The 26471-nt window shown below is 46.8% G+C and overlaps 1 protein-coding gene across 7 annotated transcripts in view; it reads left to right on the top strand.

The window, feature by feature from the left end:
• LOC144505093 (protein YIPF5-like) overlaps window positions 1–26471 on the top strand; it is a 113030-nt gene that overhangs the window by 66756 nt on the left and 19803 nt on the right. Inside the window, exons 1-2 of one of the 7 annotated variants that reach the window (XM_078230899.1) lie at window positions 20596–20677; window positions 26421–26454. The exons of 1 other annotated variant lie outside the window; for it this stretch is intronic. The gene's annotated coding sequence lies outside the window, so the exon portion shown is untranslated. Of the gene's footprint in view, window positions 1–20343; window positions 22928–22965; window positions 23286–23610; window positions 23860–26420; window positions 26455–26471 lie in introns of those variants that run through there. 5 more of the 7 variants (XM_078230901.1, XM_078230898.1, XM_078230896.1 and 2 more) reach the window with 5 other exon arrangements.

Here is a 26471-nt window from a genome sequence, read left to right as displayed (position 1 = left end):
CATTGAATTCAGTAGTTGGGACTTCTTGTTGAAGTTGTGCAAGACATTGGTAAGACCACACTCGGAATACTGTGTACAGTTCTGATCAGCCTATTATAGAAAGGATATTATTAAACTAGAAAGAGTGCAGAAAAGATTTACTAGGATGCTACCAGGACTTGACGGTTTAAATTATAAGGGGAGGCTGAATAGACTGGGACTTTTTTCCCTGGAGCGTAGGAGGCTTAGAGGTGATCTTATTGAGTCTATAAAATAATGAGAGATATAGAAGAGGTAGATAGTCAACATCTTTTCCCGAAGGTAGGAGAGTGTAAAACTAGAAGGCATAGGTTTATGGTGAGAGGGAAGAGATACAAAAGGGTCCACAGAGGGACACAGAGGGTGGTGAGTGTCTGGAATGAGCTGCCAGAGGTAGTAGTAGAGGCAGGTACAATTTTGTCTTTTAAAAAGCATTTAGACAATTACATGGGTAAGATGGATTTAGAGGGATATGGGCCAAATGCGGACGATTGGGAATAGCTTATTGGTAAAAACTGGGCGGCATGGACAATCATAGAAAGAATCATAGAAACCCTACAGTGCAGAAAGAGGCCATTTGGCCCATCGAGTCTGCACCGACCACAATCCCACCCAGGCCCTATCCCCATATCCCCCCATATTTTACACACTAATCTCTCTAATCTACGCATCTCAGGACACTAAGGGACAATTTTAGCATGGCCAATCAACCTAACCCGCACATCTTTGGATTGTGGGAGGAAACCGGAGCACCCGGAGGAAACCCACACAGACACGAGGAGAATGTGCAAACTCCACACAGACAGTGACCCAAGCCGGGAATCGAACCCAGGTCCTTGGAGCTGTGAAGCAGCAGTGCTAACCACTGTGCTACCGTGCCGCCCCGTTTTGTTGGGCTGAAGGACCTGTTTCCATGCTGTCAAACTCTATGACTCAACGCACCAACTATCTCACCAGCCACTTTTTTTAAGACCCTAGGATGAAGTCCATGAGGACCAGAGCACTTGTCACCTGCTTCACCCTCACCCTGCTATCCAGCATGAAGTGCAAGCTACAGGTGATATGGCAAGTATCTTTTGCCTTCCACCCCACCCAACTTCCTTCACGCCAGCCCTCTGCTCCTCTGCTTTTCAAATTCTCAAGACCTGCCTTCTGGTGAGCCAGTGGAGCCTCACCATTAAGGTTGTGATCAAGAGCAAAGATCTGTCATTTCATTTGACAGGACTTAATCGTATATTCTTTTAACTTTTATTTGGACTCTTTCCTTTTACTTCTTAGACTTGCATGTGTACGTTGTCATGTCTTTTATTTTCTTTCAGGTTTAGTAACTAATAAACTTACTCTTTCTTTGATCCAAGAAAACTTGGTTTGATTGACTCCTTATTTAAAAGTAAGCATATTTGGATTGTAAAAAGGGGAAAATAAATTTTAAAAACCTTTGTTGTAACCAAACGAAGGGGTCTGAATACAGGGGAGTCAATTGACTCTTCCTCACCCAGACGTAACATTATACCTAGCCCACTTCCACTTATAATAGGAGATTTTGTAGTTGTATAGCAGTCAGGCATAACTTACCGCGTGCAGCATGCTGGCACAGTGGTAAGCACTGCTGCCTCACAGCGCCAGGCACCCAGGTTCAATTTCGGGCTTGGGGACTGTCTGTGTGGAGTTTGCATGTTCTCCCCGCGTCAGCATAGGTTTCCTTCGGGTGCTCCGGTTTTCTCCCACACTCCAAAGATGTGCGGGTTAGGTTGACCGGCCATAGTAAATTGCCCCTTAGTGTCAGGGGGATCAGCAGGGTAAACACATGGGGTTAGGCTCTGAATGGATTGTTGTCAGTGCAGCCTCAATGGGCCGAATGGCCTCTTTCTGCACTGTGGGGATGCTATGATCTTATGTGCCTGTAGTCATATAATAAAGTGGACCAACTTCTTTTTGAAATGTCATGTAGGAAATTCCCACCTTTCTCAGGGTGGGGGCATTTGGTTATTTTAATTGCTGTGATTCGTGTATTTGTTTTTAATGATTGGTGGAATAATTAAATCACTAATGCAAGATTAATGGGTTATAGCTACCGGGTTTGCTTCTGAATATCACATCAGGTTGGCTTATTTTTGCTCTGGTAGGTCCCCCACTATACTCATTTAATTCTCTCATGTTGACTGTCAGCTCCTTGTAAATGATGTCCCTAATCTCAATTACCTCTGTCAGTTTAAGTAGTTTGACCCTGGTGATACATCTGTCTTCTTTATTGCTCTTTGCAAATGGTAGCAAGGTCAGTGAGATTAATTGCTGAACCACAAGTAGAATATCAACTGAATACCTTTTCTAGAGAATGTTTCTAAGAAAACAATCATTTAATACACTCCCCATGTTTAGCTAAACTTCAGTTTCAACTATATTTGCATTCTTAAGGTATCTTAATTCTCCTTTCACAATGCTGTTGCCTATTGCTGAAAAGAGAGGCATATTGCCGAAGCTTTTCATCTTGTACTCATCAGGATAAATGGAAGCACGATGGTACAGTGGTTAGTACTGTTGCCTCACTGCTCCAGGGACCTGGGTTCGATTCCCGGCTTGCGTCACTGTATGTGTGGAGTCTGCATGTTCTCCCCATGTCTGCATGGGTTTCCTCTGGGTACTCCAGTTTCCTCCCACAGTCCAAAAGACGTGCTGGTTAGGTGCATTGACCATGCTAAATTCTCCCTCAGTGTACCCGAACAGGCGAGGGTATGTGGTGACTAGGGGATTTCACAGTAACTTCATTGCACTGTAAATGTAAGCCTACTTGTGACACTGATTAACTTAATAAGAATGCCAAACAATCACAACAATTTATAATACAGAAAAGGGTGTTGACTGGTTGACAAATTGACTCTGATTGGCCACAGCAACGGGGAACTATAGGCTCCTGGGTAATTCAAAAAGGTACAAGTCTTGAACATATTCCTTTTATTTGCAGAGAACCGAACCCTGTGTATGAATGAATGTCACTTCTAACAAGCATATATGATCGACTGATTATTTTAAATTGGTTGCGAGTTTAGCTACGAGCAGACTCAGGATTGCTCAACAAGTGCTGCCCAATCATATAATCACATCCAATAGTAGACATCTTGTTTGGGGTTTTATAAATATGGGCCGGTTGAGTACATTAATGTCCCGCGTTTGAGAGCATTATGTTCCGTGAAACCTCGCAAACAGTGAAATTGCAAATGACGAACATACTTTCCAATGGGAATCAATCAGACAGGTTGCAGCCACCCTAAAATTTTACATGTATAAAGGATCAAAAGCTATATAAAGGGAAAGAGAAATTCATTGAAGTAATTGTTTAATAGAACAAGAAAAAAGTAAAATTTGTCCCACTTGCTGTACTTTACTTGAGAGTGGAGGTTTGATTTGATTTATTATTGTCACATGTATTAGCATACAGTGAAAAGTATTGTTTCTTGCGTGCTATATAAAGCATGACGTTCATAGAGAAGGAAACGAGAGAGTGCAGCAGGGAAGAAGTTGTTCTTGAGTCGGTTGGTACGTGACCTCAAACTTTTGTATCTTTTTCCTGATGGAAGAAGGTGGAAGAGAGAATATCCAGGGTGCATGGGGTCCTTAATTAAGCTGGCTGCTTTGCTGTGGCAGCAGGAAGTGTAGACACAGTCAATGGATGGAAGGCTGGTTTGCGTGATGGATTGGGCTAAATTCACAACCTTTTGTAGTTTCTTGCGGTTTTGGGCAGAGCAGGAGCCATACCAAGCTGTGATATAACCAGAAAGAATGCTTTCTATAGTGCATCTGTAAAAATTGGTGAGAGTCATAGCTGACATGCCAAATTTCCTTAGTCTTCTTAGAAAGTAGAGGCATTGGTGGTGGCATGGGGGGACCAGGACAGGTTGTTGGTGCTCTGGACACCTAAAAGCTTGAAGCTCTCAACCCTTTCTACCTCATCCCCGTTGATGTAGACAGGAGGTAGACTGTGAGCAGAATTAAATCACAGCAACAAGACAATGCACGCACAGTGTGCACTTTCCGCTGCAGGAAATATGTGTTGCATCTTTCAAACCTGTGATTTATACCACCTAGAGGGACAAGGGCAACTGAGGAATGGGAACCTCTCTCTGGAAGCTTCCCTCCAAGTCACAAACCACCCTGACTTGGAACTATATCACTGTTCCTTCACTGGCGCTGGATCAGAATTCAGCAACTCTGATCCTTAACAGCACCACATGGACTACAGCGGTTCAAGAAGATAGCTCACCATCTCAAGACCAAATAGGAATGGGCAATACATGCTGGCATTGCCACCGATGCCCACATCCCATGAAAATTAAAAAAAAAGAATTTTAACCACTTCCACACGAGCAACACAGACTTTGGCACTGTGGTCCCACCTCCCCATGAGTTTCAGTTGCACCATTGAAATAAGTTATATTCACAACAGAATGTTATAGCAGGCACTTCATAGTATATCATCATGCTGCAATGTCACTCAAACTCCCAGGTGGTAGGTTTGAACTTTTGATTTGATTTTGATTTGATTTATTATTGTCACATGTATTGGTGTACAGTGAAAAGTATTGTTTCTTTTGCGTTATATAGACCAAGCATACCGTTCATAGAAAAGGAAACGAGAGTGTGCAGAATGTAGTGTTACAGTCATAGCGAGGGTGCAGAGAAAAATCAACTTAAAACAAAGTAGGTCCATTCAAACATCTTGACAGCAGCAGGGAAGAAGCTGTTCTTGAGTCGGTTGCTACGTGACCTCAGACTTTTGTATTTTTTTCCCGATGGAAGAAGGTGAAAGAGAGAATGTCCGGGGTGCATGGGGTCCTTAATTATGCTGGCTGCTTTGTCGAGGCAGCGGGAAGTGTAAACAGAGTCAATGGTTGGGAGGCTGATTTGCGTGATGGATTGGGCTACATTCACAACCTTTTGTAGTTCCTTGCAGTCTTGGGCAGAGCAGGAGCCATACCAAGCTGTGATACAACCAGAAAGAATGCTTTCTATGGCGTATCTGTAAAAGTTGGTGGGAGTCGTAGCTGACATGCCAAACTTCGAGGAACCAGAGATCAAATCACTGATCTTGGAATCATAATGCGCAAAGTCCAAGAACATCAGCCAATATACATGTATATATTAAACCCTGGTTGACAATGTTAGACCTGGGATACCTGCCACATTTAATTGGCTTGCCAGGCAAGCTTTATTGTAAGCAGAGTTGTAGGGTCAGAGTTACTGGCACCCCCTCAGAATTGTTCTTAGTCAAAAACAACATTAGGCAGGGTTAGGTCCCCTCATCATGTTTATTCAATGTCTTAGCAGAAATGGTTGAGAGACAGAGACGCTTGATGATTACAGAAGATAACAAAATATCAAAGTGCAGTAAGATACAATGAAATAAATTAAAGGCTTTGTCTACTATCAAACATTCCATGAGAGAGATTTATGAAAGGAAACAAAAAAAAAACAAGAACACACCAAAGTTAACATGAGTAAAATAATAAATGAAGAAAACAATGACACTAAAGGGTAACAAATCCTTACAATTGGATGGATGCCATTGCGGAGTTTTGGAGGAAGTAGATGATGTTGCAGATACAGCAATATATTCTTCCAAATGAAGTGTCTTAATTCAGAACCACCACTTCAGATTGTAAAATTGTGTACGTCATGTTCCTCTTTAAGAAACGTGATAGAAGGAAACCAGGGGTTTATAGACCGATTAGCCTAATGTCTGTTGTCAGAAAATTGCTGGAGTCTATAGTTAAGGATAAGGCAATTGAACATGTTATGATTTTTAACTGAGCTGAGAAAGTTAGCAAGGCTTTATAAAAGGGAGGTCGTGCCTAATGGACCTGGGTTGCAATTTTTGATGAGATGATGCAATAGTGGAGAGCGGAATGCCTATGGATGTTATTTATATGAACTTGCAGAAGGCATTTGACAAAGTCACTTGTAAGAGATTCTTAACTAAAGTTTAAGATCATGGAATAGATGGAAAATTATTGATTTTGCAGGGAAACTGGCTGAGTGTAAAAAGTAAGGATACTGGGATGAGTACTCTCACTGGCAGATTGTGACATGTGGGTGTCTCAAGAATCTGTGTTTGGGCCTCAGCTATTTAGCACATTTTATTGAAGGTATAAACGACAGGATAGAGAGCTATAAAGCCAAATTTGTTGGCAGAACAGAATTTGCAACAGTTCAAATAGAAGCATAAAATTACACACATTAATGGGCAAAACTGTGGCAAATGGATTTCAATGTAAACAACTGAGAGATCGTCTACTTTGGACCTTGAAAGGTCAGGACAGGGTACTTTGGAAATGGTGAAAAGTGAGAAACAATGGAAGTCCATAGAGACTTGGGGATTCAGGTACACAATAAAATGGCATGAATGGGTACAGAAATCAGGCAACTGGAATGCCGACCTTTATTTCTGGAAGATTAGAATATAAGTGGGTAGAAGTCATGCTTCGGCTTTACAAAGTGGACTACCATGAGTAATAATGGGCACCACATCTTAGGGAGGATATATGGGTCTTGACGGGGTTGCAGAGTGGATTTACCAAAATGATACCATGACTCTTCAGTTATATTACGATTACATAGGTTTTATTCCAGGAACTTAAAATGTTAAAGGATAATTTTACCAAAGCTTTCAAGATATCAAGGGGAACAGATAGGGTAGATAGAAATATTATTTCCATTTTATTACAAATATGAGGTAATGCATTTTGGAAGGTCTAACACAAATAGAAAATATACAGGAAATGGCAGAACCCTTAAGAGTATTGATAGACAAAGGGATCTGTGTGTACAGGTACACAGGTCACTGAAAGTGACAATGCAGGTGGAGAAGGTAGTTAAGAAGGCATACGACATGCTTACCTTCATTGGCTGGGGCATTGAGTTTAAAAATTGGCAAGTCATGTTGCAGCTTTATAGAACCTTAGTTAGGCCGCACTTGGAATACAGTGTTCAATTCTGGTCGCCACACTATCAGAAGGATGTGGAGGCTTTGGAGAGGGCACAGAAAAGATTTATCAGGATGTTGCCTGGTATGGAGGGCATCAGCTATGAGGAGAGGTTGGAGAAACTTGGTTTGTTCTCACTGGAACGATGGAGGTTGAGGGGTGACCTGATAGAAGTCTACAAGATTATGAGGGACATGGACAGAGTGGATAGTCAGAAGCTTTTTCCCAGGGTGGAAGAGTCAATCACTAGGGGACACAGATTTAAGGTGCGAGGGACAAGGTTTAAAGGAGATGTACGAGGCAGATTTTTTTACACAGAAGGTAGTGGGTGCCTGGAACTCGTTGCCGGGGTAGGTAGTGGAAGCAGATACAATAGTGACTTTTAAGGGGCGTCTTGACAAGTACCTGAATAGGATAGAAATAGAGGGATATGGTCCCCAGAAGACCATAAGACTATAAGACATAGGAGCGGAAGTAAGGCCATTCGGCCCATCGAGTCCACTCCACCATTCAATCATGGTTGATTTCAACTCCATTTACCCGCTCTCTCCCCATAGCCCTTAATTCCTCGAGAAATCAAGAATTTATCAATTTCTGTCTTGAAGACGCTCAACGTCTCGGCCTCCACAGCCCTCTGTGGCAATGAATTCCACAGACCTACCACTCTCTGGCTGAAGAAATTTCTCCTCATCTCTGTTCTAAAGTGACTCCCTTTTATTCTAAGGCTGTGCCCCCGCGTCCTAGTCTCCCCTGCTAATGGAAACAACTTCCCTACGTCCATCCTATCTAAGCCGTTCATTATCTTGTAAGTCTCTATCAGATCTCCCCTCAACCTCCTAAACTCCAATGAATATAATCCCACGATCCTCAGACGTTCATCGTATGTCAGGCCTACCATTCCTGGGATCATCCGTGTGAATCTCCGCTGGACCCGCTCCAGTGCCAATATGTCCTTCCTGAGGTGTGGGGCCCAAAATTGCTCACAGTATTCCAAATGGGGCCTAACCAGTGCTTTATAAAGCCTCAGAAGTACATCCCTGCTTTTGTATTCCAAGCCTCTTGAGATAAATGACAACATTACATTTGCTTTCTTAATTACGGACTCAACCTGCAAGTTTACCTTTAGAGAATCCTGGACTAGGACTCCCAAGTCCCTTTGCACTTTAGCATTATGAATTTTGTCACCGTTTAGAAAATAGTCCATGCCTCTATTCTTTTTTCCAAAGTGCACGACCTCGCACTTGCCCACGTTGAATTTCATCAGCCACTTCTTGGACCACTCTCCTAAACTGTCTAAATCTTTCTGCATTTTAGTTAAGGGATTTTAGTTAAGTCGGGTAGCATGGTCGGTGCAGGCTTGGAGGGCCAAAGGGTCTGTTCCTGTGCTGTAATTTTCTTTGTTTTGTTCTTTGTTCTGAGAAAGTAGAGCATTGGTGGGCTTTCTTAACTATAGTGTCTGCATGGGGGGACCAGGACAGGTTGTTGGTGATCAGGGCACCTAAAAACGTGAAGGTCTCGACCCTTTCTACTTTGTTCCTGTTGATGTAGGCAGGAGGTAGACTGTGAGCAGTGGAAGTAAACAGTGATCAGAATTAAATCACAGCAACAAGGAACATTCATGTATAAACCATGGCAGACGATGCATGTGCAGTGTGCACTTTCCGCTGCAGGAAATATGTGTTGCACCTTTCAAACCTGTGATTTATACCACCTAGAAGAACAACGGCAGCAGGAGAATGGGAACACCACTTTCTGGAAGCTTCCCTCCAAGTCACAAACCACCCTGACTTGGAACTATATCACTGTTCCTTCACTGTTGCTGGATCAAAATTCAGGAACTCTGATCTTTAACAGCACACATCGACTACAGCGGTTCAAGAAGATAGCTCACCATCTCAAGACCAAATAGGAATGGTCAATACATGCTGGCATTGCCAGTGATGCCCACATCCCATGAAAGACTAAAAAAATAAAGAATTTCAACCACTTCCACACTAGCAACACAGAAGTTGGCACTGTGCCCCACCTCCCCATGAGTTTCAGCTGTACCATTGAAATGAGTTATATTCACAACAGCAAGTTATGTACTTCACAGTATGTTATCATCCTGAAATGTCACTCAAACTCCCGGGTGGTAGGTTTGTCCTTTTGATTTGATTTGGAGATTTATTATTGTCACATGTATTGGTATACAGTGAAAAGTATTGTTTCTTGTGCGCTACACAGACCAAGCATACCGTACATAGAGAAGGAAAGGAGAGGCTGCAGAATGTAGTGTTACAGTCATAGCTAGGGTGTAGAGAAAGATCAACTTAATACGAGGTAGGTCCATTCAAAATTCTGATGGCAGCAGGGAAGAAGCTGTTCTTGAGTCGGTTGGTACGTGACCTCAGACTTTTGTATCTTTTTTTGAATTTCTTTTCACGTTTTTTACGGTTCCTTTCTGTTGTCTCTCTTTCCCTTAGTCCAATCTTTCTTTCCCATTCTTCATTCACTTTATGTATCTCATTTGAGTCAAATTCATCTTATTTCCTCAATCTCTAAATCTCATTGGTTAATGAGATAAGACTACAGGTCCTGTCATTTATCAAGGTCCCAAATTACTCATTATCAGCTTGCGTTTCCACTAATTATTGGCAGAAAAATTAACTGTGGCTGAAAATTGAGGAAACCTGGGCCATTAAGTGTTATCTCAACAGAGTAGCTTATGTTCATTGCCAGCAGATGGCAGTGCAAGCATAGAGTAGAGATTGACACATTTCCATCTGAATTCAGAGATAGATCAGTATAGTCGTGTCAACCAAGGAAACTGTACATTTCCTCAGCATAGAGTCATAGACTAAATACAGCACAGAAACAGGCCCTTCGGCCCAACTCATCCATGCCGACCAGGTTTCCTCAACTGAACTAGTCTCATTTGCCTGCATTTGGCCCATATCCCTCTAAACCTTTCCTATCCATGTACCTGTCCGAATGTCTTTCAGATGTTGTAAAGCTACCTGCCTCTATCACCTCCTCCAGCATTTAGAATTCAAACAAATATTCAGTTGGGAGCAGCGGAGCTTTCTTTATGTGTGATTGAATGTGGTTGACCTATCTGCAGCCATGGACATGGTTGACCACACTATTCTCCTCCTGGGGCGGCACGGTGGCACAGCGCTTAGTACTGCTGCCTCACAAAGCCAGGAACCCGGGTTCCATTCCAGTCTTGGGTGACTGTCTGTGTGGAGTTTGCACGTTCTCCCCGTGTCTGCGTGGGTTTCCTTTGGTTTCTCACAATCCAAAGAAGTGTAGGTTGGGTGGATTAGTTGTGGTAAATCTACAGGGTTACGGGGATAGGGCGGCGGAGAAGGCCTGGGTAAGGTGCTCTGTCCGAGAGTCGGTGTAGACTTGATGGGCCAAATGGCCTCTTCTGCACTTCTATGATTCAGTGCCTCTCTGTTGTTGTTCAGCTGGATGGGGCTGCACTCATCCGGATCCTTACTTATCTAATCATAGCTGGTGTACCACTAGGGAGGGGAGGTCAGTTCTGGAGTTGGCCAGAAATTAGACTAATTTTTAAGCTGCCTAACATTTCCAGGGTAACTATTTAGTAAAGTACATGAAATCTGTTACTAATCTCCAACTCTAACTCTGAGTAGGAGACATTGTGGAGGGTCACAGGGAGCATAGGAATTGCACAATAGAAAGTTGAAACTTTCCAGGCAATTCTCATGGAGGTCCACACATTGAGACTTCCACAGGGTCCCAATATACATCACAATCATATGTACTCTATGTACTCTAACAATTTGAAGTCCACTATATTTGGCCCATAGATTCCCACACAACAGGCTCCAAGTCCTTTTCCCCTATCATCCTTGAGCACACTGACTTACATCAGTTCCTGCTCAAGCAACATTTTTAACATAAAATTCTTATCCTTGTTTTCAAATTCCTCCGTGGTCTTGCTGTTCCCTATCCCTGTAACCTCCTCCATAGAACCATAGAATCCTACAGTGCAGAAGGAGGCCATTCGGCCCATCGAGTCTGCACCAACCACAAGCCCAGCCAGGCCCTATCCCCATAACCCCATGCATTTACCCTAGCTAGGCCCTCTGAGAGGCAATTTTAGAATGGCCAATCCACCTAACCCGCACATCTTTGGACTGTGGGAGGAAACTGGAGCACCCGGAGGAAACCCACGCAGACACGGGGAGAATGTGCAGACTCCGCACAGATATTGACCCAAGCCGGAAATCAAACCCAGGTCCCTGACACTGTGAGGCAGCAGTGCTAACCACTGTGCCACCGTGTTGCCCAAACAATATGTGATATCTATGCTCCTCTGATTCTGGATTCTTGAACTTCCCTTATTTGAATTGTTCAACAAATGGTGGCCATGCCCTCAGTTGTCTAGGTCTTAAGCTTTCGCTGCACTTCTCTGACCTCACTTTCCTGCTTTAAGACGCTCCTTAAAATCTACATCTTTGACCAAGCTTTGGATATCTGACAAGGAAGGCTCAATGCTGTTTTTGTTTCCAATTACTCCTGTGAAGTGCCTTGGGATATTTTATTCCACTAAAGGCACTACACAAGTATTAGTTTATATTGATATAAAAGGCACACTGAAATGGGCTGATGTACATGTGCTTCTTATTTATTTTTGCAATGGCAACCAAACAGAAGTTATATTGATTGTATCAAATATCACTCACTTCACATGATGTTTTGCCTACTGTGGAATAAAGCAACTGAGGAACTGGACCAGCCATCATCTTTCCTAACGTTAACTTAGTCCACATCAGAGAGACTGAAGAAAGATATACATAAAGCATTGATGTCAAGAACCTTTATTGTTGTACTCCTGGGTCCCACTACCACAGTAATTGTTATAGGGCACTGAACTGAAGGAAGCAACTTCAACAGCAACTTGCATTTATATGGCACACTTAATGTAGTAAAACATTGCAAGGTGCTTCAGAGGAGCATTATTAAACAACATCTGACACTGAGCCACAAAGGGATATATTAGGATAGGTGACCAAAATCTTGGTTCAAATTCATCTTAAAGGAGAGTTTGAGTTTAGCGCCTAAGCAGCAGAAGGCATGGTGGTCAATGGTGGAATGATTAGGACCTAGCATAGGTCAGTGAGCAGAGGGGTGAATGAGACTTGGCGAAAGTTAGGATATGAGCAGCTGACTTCTGGATGAGTTCAAGTTTGTGAAGGGTGGAAAATGGGAAGCTGTCCAAGAGAACACCAGAATAGCAAAGTCTAGAGATAACTAAAGCACAGATCAGGGTTTCGGCAGCTGCTGAGTTGAGGTAGGATGGATGATGGGTGATACTATTGAAGTAGAAGTAGGCGAATTGGTGATGCGGCAGATAGGTTGAAATCTCAACTCATCAGATATCACAGAGCCCTTATAGTGCAGGAGGTGGCCATTCAGCCCTTCGTGTCTGCACTGGTTCTCTGAATGAACAATTAACCCTGGTGGCATGCCCCGTCTTGTCCCTGTAGTGTATAATGATGCAATGATTGTGAGCAATCCGGTTCCGCATTAGACAGTGACCAGTTATGGAGTTAGTGGCTTGGGAAGAATATGGTGAGGACTGAAGAGAATGACGTTATTTTCCTCAATGTTCCAACTAGGCAGATAATAGTGAAACCAGATGAGGGCAGTCCCACACTGCTGGGCAAGGAGGAAAGGTGTTAAGAGGTGGATGGTAGGGTCAACAATGTCAAAGGTTACAGAGAAGAATGGGAAGATTTTTGCTCCACCTTCCTTTTGCATATCTTTTTGAACATTAGCTGAAACAAGTTCTAGATCTGGGCTTTTATTCTTCTTTTAGTTTTTGATAGCTTGTCAATTATTTTCCCCCTTTATATCGCAACTGTAATAAGATAATTTTTCAGGTCATCGGCTCGTGGTGTTTATTCCATTGACTTTAAAAGAAATGGAGGCAAAATAGTTCAACACATCTGCATTTCTTTTACATGGGGCATCATAGTGGTAGAGTGATTAGCACTGCTGGTTCACATCGCCAGGGACGTGGCCCTTGGGTGACTGTGTGGAGTTTGCACATTCTCTCTGTGTCTGCGTGGGTTTCCTCCGGGTGCTCCGGTTTCCTCCCACACTCCAAAGATATGCGGGTTAGGTTGATTGGCCATGGTAAATTGACCCTTAGTGTCAAGGGATTAGCAGGGTAAATAGTTAGAAGTACTTAAGCTCCAGTTCAGTTTATGATCAATGATAATTCTCCAGTCAAATAAAAATAAGTTGTGTTCATTCGACATAACTTACTCCTTACAAATGCTGAAGGCTCTCTGGGCAGCTCATATTTGTCTAAATGCTCAGTTACTCTGTTCAAGAATAGATTCTAGTAACTATTACATTAGACAAATGGGGCTTTAATTTCCTAGTTTAGCTTTCTTTTTAAATAGTGGAGCTGCAGCCGGTGACAATTTCTGAATTGCAAGTGTTTTCAAAGATCATGACCAACACGTCAACAGCTTTCTCAGGTCAACTGGGGTGGAAATCATCGGAATAAAAAAAATGCTGCAGATGCTGGAAATCTGACATAAAAACCGAAAATGCTGGGAAACTCCAGCACAACTGGCAGCATCTGTGAATAGAGAAACAGAGTTAATGTTTTGAGACCATGTGACTGTTCTTCAGAGTTAGAGAGGAAGAATTGTGATGGAATTTATACTATACAAGAGGGGTGGAGTGCTTAAATGCAAACTGGGTGACTGATTTGCAGAGCACCCTTCGCTCAGTCTGAAAGCATAACCTCAACCTTCTTGTTGCTTGCAATTTCACCTCAGTATCTTGCTCGCATGCCTACGTATCTGTCCTCAGCCTGCTGCTATTTCCTGATAAGAGTAGGTGGAGAGCATTCCCTGGTTGCAAAGTTTGATCCCCAACGCCTAAACTGGAGGAGCAGCACATTACAGCCCTTGAGACTCAACATTGAGTTCACCAACTTTAGACTGTGACCTTTCTCTGCCATCTTGAACCTTTTTTAAATCCAAATTTATGTTTGTCCCAATGTAAATGCCCATCACCCTCCCCCACTGGGCCTTCTGTCACTTGTTAAGTTCTACTTTCACTGAGCACTGACCTTTGTTCTCCTATTAACACATTCTTATCTCATTGCATTAACAGCATCTTCCATAGTCCTTCACACTGCCATTAAACATCCTCACTCTTGTATCCTACATAACTTGTTGCAATCTCTCCTAGCTCCTTACTGACCTTCTACTTTGCTCCACCCACTCCACACCCACTTATACAATAAATAATCCATCGCATTTCTCCCTCTGTTTAACTCTGCAGAAGAGTCATATGGACTTGAAACATTAACTGTTTCTCGCCCCAGATACTGTCAGACCTGCTGAGTTTTCCCAGCACCTTCTGTTATTGTATTGGAAATCATCAGGTCCTGGAGCTTCGCCTATGATTGATGACATTAGTTTCTCCATCACCATGTTTTATTTATCATAGAATCATAGAAACCCTACAGCACAGAAAGAGGCCATTCGGCCTATCGAGTCTGCACCGACCACAATCCCACCCAGGCCCTACCCCCATATCCCTACATATTTAACCGCTAATCCCTCTAACCTACGCATCTCAGGACACTAAGGGCAATTTTTAGCATGGTCAATCAACCTAACCCACACATCTTTGGACTGTGGGAGGAAACCGGAGCACCCGGAGGAAACCCAACAGACATGAGAAGAATGTGCAAACTCCACACAGTGACCCAAGCCGGGAATCGAGCCCAGGTCCCTGGAGCTGTGAAGCAGCAGTGCTAACCATTGTGCCAAGTTGGCTATATGTGAACCACTATATTGAATCTGCCCTTGATTTATTTCTGGCTTTCCTGACACCTTTGTTATTTGACCTCTAGCTTTTCTGATAATAAAGCAGGGATTTAGTAGGTGGAGCACATTCCCTGGTTGCAAAGTTTGAGATGTCCAAAATGCAATGGTGAACACCCAGCATGAAAACTTCAAGTTCATCTCCCAGGGAGCCACACACACCTCAGCTACAACCCTCCCTCCACGTCACATATCAGTTGTTTGGATTTAATCTCAGTTGTTTGGGTTTAATCTCAGTTGTTTGGGTTTAATATCAGTTGTTTGGATTTCATATCAGTTGTTTGGGTTTAATCTCAGTTGTTCTGGGTTTAATATCAGTTGTTTGGATTTAATATCAGTTGTTTGGGTTTAATCTCAGTTGTTTGGGTTTAATCTCAGTTGTTTGGGTTTAATATCAGTTGTTTGGGTTTAATATCAGTTGTTTGGGTTTAATCTCAGTTGTTTGGGTTTAATATCAGTTGTTTGGGTTTAATATCAGTTGTTTGGGTTTAATATCAGTTGTTTGGGTTTAATCTCAGTTGTTTGGGTTTAATATCAGTTGTTTGGGTTTAATATCAGTTGTTTGGGTTTAATCTCAGTTGTTTGGGTTTAATCTCAGTTGTTTGGGTTTAATATCAGTTGTTCTGGGTTTAATCTCAGTTGTTCTGGGTTTAATATCAGTTGTTTGGGTTTAATCTCAGTTGTTCTGGGTTTAATATCAGTTGTTCTGGGTTTAATATCAGTTGTTTGGGTTTAATCTCAGTTGTTTGGGTTTAATCTCAGTTGTTTGGGTTTAATCTCAGTTGTTTGGGTTTAATCTCAGTTGTTTGGGTTTAATATCAGTTGTTCTGGGTTTAATCTCAGTTGTTCTGGGTTTAATCTCAGTTGTTTGGGTTTAATCTCAGTTGTTTGGGTTTAATCTCAGTTGTTTGGGTTTAATATCAGTTGTTCTGGGTTTAATCTCAGTTGTTCTGGGTTTAATATCAGTTGTTCTGGGTTTAATATCAGTTGTTTGGGTTTAATCTCAGTTGTTCTGGGTTTAATATCAGTTGTTTGGGTTTAATCTCAGTTGTTTGGTTTTAATATCAGTTGTTAATATCAGGGATTTGTTCCCAGGAGCAGGCTGAGGGTAAGAGAGTGGGTTTTCTGACTTTAATTAATTATTTATTTTTTTGTTTCCTTACACTCTTATTAACTTTTCACTGTCTTACTTGACATAAAGTGTCCAGTATGAGTGTGAAACCAGTGTGTTGTTCCCAGTGTAGGATGTGGGAGGTCCTGGAGGCATCTGGCCTCCCGGACATCCACATCTGTGAGGGGTGTGTCGAGCTGCGGTTCCTGAGGGACCGTGTTAGGGAGCTGGAACTGCAGCTCGAGGATCTTAGGCTGATGAGGGAGAATGAGGAGGTGATAGACAAGAGCTATCATCAGGTGGTCACACCAGGGCAACGGGAGGAGGCCAAGTGGGTGATGGCCAGGAAGGGTAAGGCTAGGGTGGTTGAGAGCACCCCAGTGGATTTGCCCCTGCACAACAAGTACTCCTGCTTGAGTACTGCTGGGGGGGACAGCCCGCCTGGGGGAAGCAGCAGTGGCCGTGTCTCCGCAGTGGAGTCCAGCCCTGTAACTCAGAGGGCTAAGGAAAAGAGGAGGAAGGCGGTATTAATCGGGGACTCGATGGTGAAGGGGACAGACAGGCGTTTCTGCGGAGGTAGGCGGGATTCTCGCATGGTGGTCTGCCTCCCTGGGGCCGGGATCCAGGATGTCGCTAGTCGCGTCCCGGAAATCCTGAGGTGGGAGGGAGAGGAGCCTGAGGTAGCGGTACATATTGGTACCGCTGATGTGGGTAGGAAGGGAGAAGGGGTCATGAAAAGGGAGTACAGGGAATTAGGGAGACAGCTGAGAAAGAGGAAAGCAAAGGTAGTAATCTCAGGATTACTGCCTGTGCCACGGGAAGGTGAGGGCAGGAATGGAGTGAGGTGGAAGATGAATGTGTGGCTGAGGGACTGGTGCAGGGGGCAGGGATTCAGGTTCCTGGACCATTGGGACCTCTTTAGGGGCAGGGGTGATCTGTATACAAAAAACGGGTGGAACTTGAATCACACGGGGACCAATATCCTGGCCGGTAGGTTGGCTAAGGTTACTGGGGAGAATTTAAACTAGATAGGTTGGGGGGAGGGGAGCTAGAAGAGTTGACTAGGATCAAGGAACTAATTGATGGGGTGGAGGATGCAGGGGTAAGGGGAATTACAAAATTAATGGTAGAGGAGAGGGTGCAAGTGAATGAAGGCGGTAATTTAGATAAGGGAGTAGAGAGAGAGGGTGTTCGCGACTCATCAAAGCGGGTCCAGATAAAAGCTGGAATAAGGACACTTTGCCTGAATGCACGAAGCATTCGGAACAAGGTAAATGAGTTGATGGTGCAAATCAGCACGAGTGGGTACGATCTAGTGGCCATTACAGAAACGTGGCTGAAAGGTGACCAGGACTGGGAGATGAATATCCAGGGGTATCAGGCGTTTAGGAAGAATAGACAGGAAGGAAAAGGTGGTGGGGTCGCGCTATTAATAAGAGATAATATCAGGGTAGTACTGAGGGATGACATAGGCTCTGAGGAACAAAACGTGGAATCGTTATGGGTAGAGATGAGGAATAGTAGAGGGAGAAAGACACTAGTAGGTGTGGTATATAGGCCCCCAAATAATAATGTTGAGGTAGGGAGGGCTATAAACAAGCAGATAAGGGATGCGTGTAAAAACGGAACGGCAATAATCATGGGGGACTTCAACATGCACATTGACTGGCAGACTCAAGTCGGTAAGGGTGGAATGGAGGAAGAGTTCTTAGAATGCTGTCGGGATAGTTTCCTTGAACAGCATGTTACGGAACCGACGAGGGAACGAGCTATTTTGGATCTGGTATTGTGTAACGAGGTAGGTAGAATTAAGGATCTTATTGTGAAGGACCCTCTTGGGTCTAGTGACCACAATATGGTCGAATTTCTGATTCAGATGGAAGAGGAGAAAGTTTGGTCCCAAACCAGTGTCCTCTGTTTGAACAGAGGGAAATATGATAGGATGAGGGATGAATTGGCTAAGGTAGACTGGGAGAGCAGGCTGGCAGGTAGGATAGCTGAGGAACAGTGGAGGATTTTTAAGGAGATCCTTTTCAGTTCTCAGCAAAAATATATTCCAGCAAAAAACAAGGATTGTAAGAAAAGGGAGAACCAGCCGTGGATAATGAAGGAAATAAAGGAGAGTATTAAAATAAAAACAGCTGCGTACAGAGTGGCCAAAAATAGTGGAGAAACAAGTGATTGGGAAAAATTTAAGAAACAACAAAGAGAGACTAAGAAAGCGATAAAGAAAGGAAGGATAGACTATGAAGCTAGGCTAGCAATTAATATAAAAAATGATAGTAAAAGTTTTTATAAATATATAAAAAGGAATAGAGTGGCTAGAGTGAATGTTGGACCCTTGGAGGACGAGAGGGGGGAGTTAATAGTGGGAAATGAGGATATGGCTGAGTCTTTAAATAAGTTTTTTGTGTCGGTCTTCACGGTGGAGGACACAAATAGTTTGCCAAATATTAACGATAGAGGGTTGGCAGCAGGAGAAATACTTAATACAATTAATGTTACCAGAGAGGCAGTGCTGGGTAGACTAATGGGACTGAAGGTGGATAAGTCCCCGGGTCCGGATGGAATGCATCCCAGGGTATTGAAAGAAATGTCAGAGGTAATAGTGGATGCGTTAGTGATTATTTATCAAAACTCGTTGCATTCTGGGGTAGTGCCGGTTGATTGGAAAACGGCTAATGTTACGCCGCTGTTTAAAAAAGGAAGGAGACAAAAGGCGGGTAACTATAGGCCGGTCAGCTTAACGTCTGTAGTAGGGAAAATGCTGGAATCCATTATTAAAGAGGAGATAGCAGGGCATCTGGATAGAAATGGTTCGATCAATCAGACGCAGCATGGATTCATGAGGGGAAAGTCGTGCTTGACGAACATGTTGGATTTTTATGAAGATGTGACTAGGGCGGTTGATGGAGGAGAACCGGTGGATGCGGTGTTTTTGGATTTCCAAAAGGCGTTTGATAAGGTGCCCCATAAAAGGCTACTGAAGAAGATTAGGGCACACGGAGTTGGGGGTAGTGTGTTAAAGTGGATTGGGGACTGGCTATCCGACAGGAAGCAAAGAGTCGGAATAAATGGGTGTTTTTCCGGTTGGAGGAAGGTAACTAGTGGCGTGCCGCAGGGATCGGTACTCGGGCCGCAACTATTTACCATTTATATAGATGATCTGGAGGAGGGGACGGAGTGTAGGGTAACGAAGTTTGCAGACGACACAAAGATAAGTGGAAAAGTGAATCGTGTGGAGGACGGAGAAGATCTGCAGAGAGATTTGGACAGGCTGAGTGAGTGGGCGAGGATATGGCAAATGGAGTATAACGTTGAGAAATGCGAGGTTATACACTTTGGAGGAAATAATAACAAATGGGATTACTATCTCAATGGAAACAAATTAAAACATGCTACCGTGCAAAGGGACCTGGGGGTCCTTGTGCATGAGACGCAAAAGCCCAGTCTGCAGGTACAACAGGTGATCAAGAAGGCAAATGGGATGTTGGCCTATATTGCGAGGGGGATAGAATATAAAAGCAGGGATGTCTTGATGCACCTGTACAGGGCATTGGTGAGGCCGCAGCTGGAATACTGTGTGCAGTATTGGTCCCCTTATATGAGGAAGGATATATTGGCATTGGAGGGAGTGCAGAGAAGGTTCACCAGGTTGATACCGGAGATGAGGGGTTTGGATTATGAGGAGAGGCTGAGGAGATTGGGTTTGTACTCGTTGGAGTTTAGAAGGATGAGGGGGGATCTTATGGAGACTTATAAGATAATGCGGGGGCTGGATAGGGTGGAGGCGGAGAGATTCTTTCCACTTAGTAAGGAAGTTAAAACTAGAGGACACAGCCTCAAAATAAAGGGGGGTCGGTTTAAGACAGAGTTGAGGAGGAACTTCTTCTCCCAGAGGGTGGTGAATCTCTGGAATTCTCTGCCCACTGAGGTGGTGGAGGCTACCTCGCTGAATATGTTTAAAGCGCGGATGGATGGATTCCTGAGCGGTAAGGGAATTAAGGGTTATGGGGATCAGGCGGGTAAGTGGTACTGATCCACGTCAGATCAGCCATGATCTTATTGAATGGCGGGGCAGGCTCGAGGGGCTAGATGGCCTACTCCTGCTCCTATTTCTTATGTTCTTATGTCACCCCCGCCTAGATACGCATGCGCAGTCTTGCCATGTCAGACACAGCTGCCGCCTAGACACGCATGCGCAGTCTTGCCAAGTCGGACATCGCTGCGCCTCGACACACATGCGCAGTCTTGCCATTTTGGATCGCCCTTCTGCCTTGACACGCATGCGCCTTCTTGCCATGTCGGGCGTCGCTCCCGCCCGGATGCGCACGCCCAGTCTGGTCGTGGCCTCACATCACGTCCGCCCGAACACGCATGCGCATAGACTCCGGCACGCTTGGAAACTCTCACTTGCGCATGCGTAGCTCGATTACCATCGTTAACCGAGGCCCTCACTTTTTTTTAACAGCGGGGGTTGGGTCCGGTCGTGAATTGCAAACTTGCTCTTTTCTTCGGTGATATTTCTTAATCAGCGCAGTCGCTGTTCGGTGGGATCGCCCAGCTGAGGTGCAGCCGCTGCCACGCAGGCGTGTGACGGGCGGAAGTGATGTGGTGGTGTCGCTGGCAGCAGTCGAGCGGCTTCCTGTGGTCGCTTTGTCCCAGTTTGTAACAAAGTCTCAGAGTGAGCGGAGAGCAGCCAGGTAGGAGCATCACCCCGGCCCTGAGAGAGTGCAGCCAGGTAGGAGCATCACCCCGGCCCTGAGAGAGTGCAGCCAGGTAGGAGCATCACCCCGGCCCTGAGAGAGTGCAGCCAGGTAGGAGCATCACCCCGGCCCTGTGTGAGTGCAGCCAGGTAGGAGCATCACCCCGGCCCTGAGAGAGTGCAGCCAGGTAGGAGCATCACCCCGGCCCTGTGAGAGTGCAGCCAGGTAGGAGCATCACCCCGGCCCAGTGAGAGTGCAGCCAGGTAGGAGCATCACCCCGGCCCAGTGAGAGTGCAGCCAGGTAGGAGCATCACCCCGGCCCAGTGAGAGTGCAGCCAGGTAGGAGCATCACCCCGGCCCTGTGAGAGTGCAGCCAGGTAGGAGCATCACCCCGGCCCTGTGAGAGTGCAGCCAGGTAGGAGCATCACCCCGGCCCAGTGAGAGTGCAGCCAGGTAGGAGCATCACCCCGGCCCTGAGAGAGTGCAGCCAGGTAGGAGCATCACCCCGGCCCTGTGAGAGTGCAGCCAGGTAGGAGCATCACCCCGGCCCTGTGAGAGTGCAGCCAGGTAGGAGCATCACCCCGGCCCTGTGAGAGTGCAGCCAGGTAGGAGCATCACCCCGGCCCAGTGAGAGTGCAGCCAGGTAGGAGCATCACCCCGGCCCAGTGAGAGTGCAGCCAGGTAGGAGCATCACTCCGGCCCTGTGTGAGTGCAGCCAGGTAGGAGCATCACTCCGGCCCTGTGAGAGTGCAGCCAGGTAGGAGCATCACTCCGGCCCTGTGAGAGTGCAGCCAGGTCGGAGCATCACTCCGGCCCTGTGAGTGAGAGTGCAGCCAGGTAGGAGCATCACCCCGGCCCAGTGAGAGTGCAGCCAGGTAGGAGCATCACCCCGGCCCAGTGAGAGTGCAGCCAGGTAGGAGCATCACCCCGGCCCAGTGAGAGTGCAGCCAGGTAGGAGCATCACCCCGGCCCAGTGAGAGTGCAGCCAGGTAGGAGCATCACCCCGGCCCAGTGAGAGTGCAGCCAGGTAGGAGCATCACTCCGGCCCTGTGAGTGAGAGTGCAGCCAGGTAGGAGCATCACTCCGGCCCTGTGAGTGAGAGTGCAGCCAGGTAGGAGCATCACCCCGGCCCTGTGAGAGTGCAGCCAGGTAGGAGCATCACCCCGGCCCTGTGTGAGTGCAGCCAGGTAGGAGCATCACCCCGGCCCTGTGTGAGTGCAGCCAGGTAGGAGCATCACCCCGGCCCTGTGTGAGTGCAGCCAGGTAGGAGCATCACCCCGGCCCTGTGTGAGAGAGTGCAGCCAGGTAGGAGCATCACCCCGGCCCTGTGAGAGTGCAGCCAGGTAGGAGCATCACCCCGGCCCTGTGTGTGAGAGTGCAGCCAGGTAGGAGCATCACCCCGGCCCAGTGAGAGTGCAGCCAGGTAGGAGCATCACCCCGGCGCTGTGAGAGTGCAGCCAGGTAGGAGCATCACCCCGGCCCTGTGAGAGTGCAGCCAGGTAGGAGCACCACCCCGGCCCTGTGAGAGTGCAGCCAGGTAGGAGCATCACCCCGGCCCAGTGAGAGTGCAGCCAGGTAGGAGCATCACCCCGGCCCTGTGTGAGTGCAGCCAGGTAGGAGCATCACCCCGGCCCTGTGTGAGTGCAGTCAGGTAGGAGCATCACCCCGGCCCTGTGTGAGAGAGTGCAGCCAGGTAGGAGCATCACACCGGCCCTGTGTGAGAGAGTGCAGCCAGGTAGGAGCATCACCCCGGCCCAGTGAGAGTGCAGCCAGGTAGGAGCATCACCCCGGCGCTGTGAGAGTGGAGCCAGGTAGGAGCATCACCCCGGCCCTGTGAGAGTGCAGCCAGGTAGGAGCATCACCCCGGCCCTGTGAGAGAGTGCAGCCAGGTCGGAGCATCACCCGGCCCTGTGAGAGAGTGCAGCCAGGTAGGAGCGTCACTCCGGCCCTGTGAGAGAGTGCAGCCAGGTAGGAGAATCACCCCGGCCCTGTGAGAGAGTGCAGCCAGGTAGGAGCATCACCCGGCCCTGTGAGAGAGTGCAGCCAGGTAGGAGCATCACTCCGGCCCTGTGAGAGAGTGCAGCCAGGTAGGAGAATCACCCCGGCCCTGTGAGAGTGCAGCCAGGTAGGAGCATCACCCCGGCCCTGTGTGAGAGAGTGCAGCCAGGTAGGAGCATCACCCCGGCCCTGTGAGAGTGCAGCCAGGTAGGAGCATCACCCCGGCGCTGTGAGAGAGAGTGCAGCCAGGTAGGAGCATCACCCCGGCCCTGTGAGAGTGCAGCCAGGTAGGAGAATCACCCCGGCCCTGTGAGAGAGAGTGCAGCCAGGTAGGAGCATCACCCCGGCCCTGTGAGAGTGCAGCCAGGTAGGAGAATCACCCCGGCCCTGTGAGAGTGCAGCCAGGTAGGAGCATCACCCCGGCCCTGTGAGAGTGCAGCCAGGTAGGAGAATCACCCCGGCCCTGTGAGAGTGCAGCCAGGTAGGAGCATCACCCCGGCCCTGTGAGAGAGAGTGCAGCCAGGTAGGAGCATCACCCCGGCCCTGTGAGTGAGAGTGCCGCCAGGTAGGAGCATCACCCCGGCCCTGTGAGAGAGAGTGCAGCCAGGTAGGAGCATCACCCCAGCCCTGTGAGTGAGAGTGCCAATGTGGAGATGCTGGCGTTGGACTGGGGTAAACACAGTAAGAGTTTTCACAACACCAGGTTAAAGTCCAACAGGTTTATTTGGTAGTAAATGCCATTAGCTTTCGAAGCGCTGCTCCTTCGTCAGATGGAGTGGATATCTGCTCTCAAACAGGGCACAGAGACACAATCATGTTACTGAATACTGATTAGAATGCAAATCTCTACAGCCATCCAGGTCTTAAAGATACAGACAATGTGAGTGGAGGGAGCATTAAGCACAGGTTAAAGAGATGTGTATTGTCTCCAGACAGGACAGCCAGTGAGATTCTGCAAGTCCAGGAGGCAAGCTGTGGGCGTTACTGGTAGTGTGACATAAACCCAAGATCCTGGTTTAGGCCGTCCTCGTGTGTGGAACTTGGCTATCAGTTTCTGCTCAGCGACTCTGCGCTGTCGTATGTCGTGAAGGCCGCCTTGGAGAACGCTTACCCGAAGATCAGAGGCTGAATGCCCGTATCTGCTGAAGTGCTCCCCCACAGGAAGAGAACAGTCTTGCCTGGTGATTGTCGAGCGGTGTTCATTCATCTGTTGTTGTAGCATCTGCATGGTTTCCCCAATGTACCATGCCTCAGGACATCCTTTCCTGCAGCGTATCAGGTAGACAACGTTGGCCGAGTTGCAAGTGTATGTACCGTGTACCTGGTGGATGGTGTTCTCACGTGAGATGATGGCATCCGTGTCGATAATCCGGCATGTCTTGCAGAGGTTGCTGTGGCAGGGTTGTGTGGTGTCGTGGTCACTGTTCTCCTGAAGGCTGGGTAGTTTGCTGCGGACAATGGTCTGTTTGAGGTTGTGCGGTTGTTTGAAGGCAAGAAGTGGGGGTGTGGGGATGGCCTTGGTGAGATGTTCGTCTTCGTCAATGACATGTTGAAGGCTCTGGAGGAGATGCCGTAGCTTCTCCGCTCCGGGGAAGTACTGGATGACAAAGGGTATTTTGTCCACTGTGTCCCGTGTTTGTCTTCTGAGGAGGTTTTCGCTGTGGCGTGTCGGAACTGTCGATCGATGAGTTGAGCGCCATATCCTGTTCTTATGAGGGCATCTTTCAGCGTCTGGAGGTGTCTGTTGCGATCCTCCTCATCCGAGCAGATCCTGTGTCTACGGAGGGCTTGTCCGTAGGGGATGGCTTCTTTAATGTGTTTAGGGTGGAAGCTGGAGAAGTGGAGCATAGTGTGGTTATCCATGGGCTTGCGGTATAGTGAGGTGCTGAGGTGACCGTCCTTAATAGAGGTGCGTGTGTCCAAGAATGCAACAAATTCCGGAGTGTAGTCCATGGTGAGTCTGATGGTGGGATGGAACTTGTTGATGTCATCATATAGTTGATTCAGTGATTGTTCACCAAGAGTCCAAAGGAAGGAAATATCATCGATGTATCTAGTGTATAGCATCGGTTGAAGGTCCTGTGCGGTGAAGAAGTCTTGCTCGAACCTGTGCATGAAGATGTTGGCATATTGAGGTGTGAATTTGGTCCCCATGGCTGTTCCGTGTGTCTGGATGAAGAACTGGTTGTTAAAAGTGAGGACATTGTGGTCCAGGATGAAGCGGATGAGTTGTAAAATTGGATCTGGAAACTGGCAGTTGTCGGCGTTGAGTACTAAGGCCATTGCAGCAATGCCATCGTCGTGGGGAATGCTGGTGTAGAGTGCCGAGACATCCATTGTGACGAGGAGTGCTTCTGGTTCAACTGCTCCATGTGTGCTGACTTTCTGTAGGAAGTCCGTAGTGTCGCAACAAAAGCTGGGGGTTCTTTGTACAATGGGTTTCAGGATGCCCTCGACATAGCCGGAGAGGCTCTCGCACAGGGTCCCATTGCCGATACGATGGGACGGCCGGGTGTGTTTGCCTTGTGTATCTTCGGAAGGCTGTAGAGATCTCCAATGCGGGGAGCCTTCAAGAGAACAGTGATCACAACACCACACAACCCTGCCACAGTAACCTCTGCAAGACGTGCTGGATCATCGACACGGATGCCATCATCTCACGTGAGAACACCATCTACCAGGTATACGATACCTACTCTTGCAACTCGGCCAACATTGTCTACCTGATACGCTGCAGGAAAGGATGTCCTGAGGCATGGTACATTGGGGAAACCATGCAGACGCTATGACAACGGATGAATGAAGACCGCTCGAAAATCACCAGGCAAGACTGTTCTCTTCCTGTGGGGGAGCACTTCAGCGGTCACGGGCATTCAGCCTCTGATCTTCGGGTAAGCGTTCTCCAAGGCGGCCTTCACGACAGCGCAGAGTCGCTGAGCAGAAACTGATAACCAAGTTCCGCACACACGAGGACGGCCTCAACCGGGATCTTGGGTTTATGTCACACTATCAGTAACCCCCACAGCTTGCCTCACTGGCTGTCCTGTCTGGAGACAATACACATCTCTTTAACCTGTGCTTAATGCTCCCGCCACTCACTGTCTGTATCTTTAAGACCTGGTTGGCTGTAGAGATTCGCATTCTAATCAGTATTCTGTAACTTGATTTTGTGTCTCTGTATGCCCTGTTTGAGAGCAGATATCCACTCCATCTGACGAAGGAGCAGCGCTCCAAAAGCTAATGGCATTGCTCCCAAATAAACCTGTTGGACTTTAACCTGGTGTTGTTAAAACTCTTAGTGAGAGTGCAGCCAGGTAGGAGCATCACCCCGTCTCTGTCCCAGTGTGTGAGAGTGCAGCCAGTCTGCCCTGAGTGTACACCCACACTCTGCTAACACCGCTCTCATCCTGTTAAACCTACAGTCTGCAGCACCCAGATAGGCCACTCTAGTCCACGTCTCACACCCAAACCGACCCCTCCTCCCACTCTGCTGCAGCCTTTCAGTCTTATATCCGGGGCAGCTTAGAGCCTGCCAATATTCTCTCCAGTTTACCTTCTAGTCTAATTTCACCTGGGGGTGGGATACATTAGGTAGCGGCGTGTTTGTCTGTTCCTGAGGGCTGTCGGTGCAAATATAGTTTCTGACCTGAAGGTGTTTCTGTGTATGTGGCAAAGTATGTTTCGCTGAATCCTGACAAAGGCCATGTCACTCACTGTTGGTTCAAAATGTTGCTGTGGACAGTACTGCTGGTTAACGCAGTTTACAGTTATGTCTTGTGCGTTTTTGTACTTT

Source organism: Mustelus asterias, chromosome 16, assembly GCF_964213995.1.
Source record: "Mustelus asterias chromosome 16, sMusAst1.hap1.1, whole genome shotgun sequence".
Classification (NCBI taxonomy): domain Eukaryota; kingdom Metazoa; phylum Chordata; class Chondrichthyes; order Carcharhiniformes; family Triakidae; genus Mustelus; species Mustelus asterias.
Note: the sequence above shows the minus strand (reverse complement) of the source record. Positions and strands in the feature narration are given on the sequence as shown.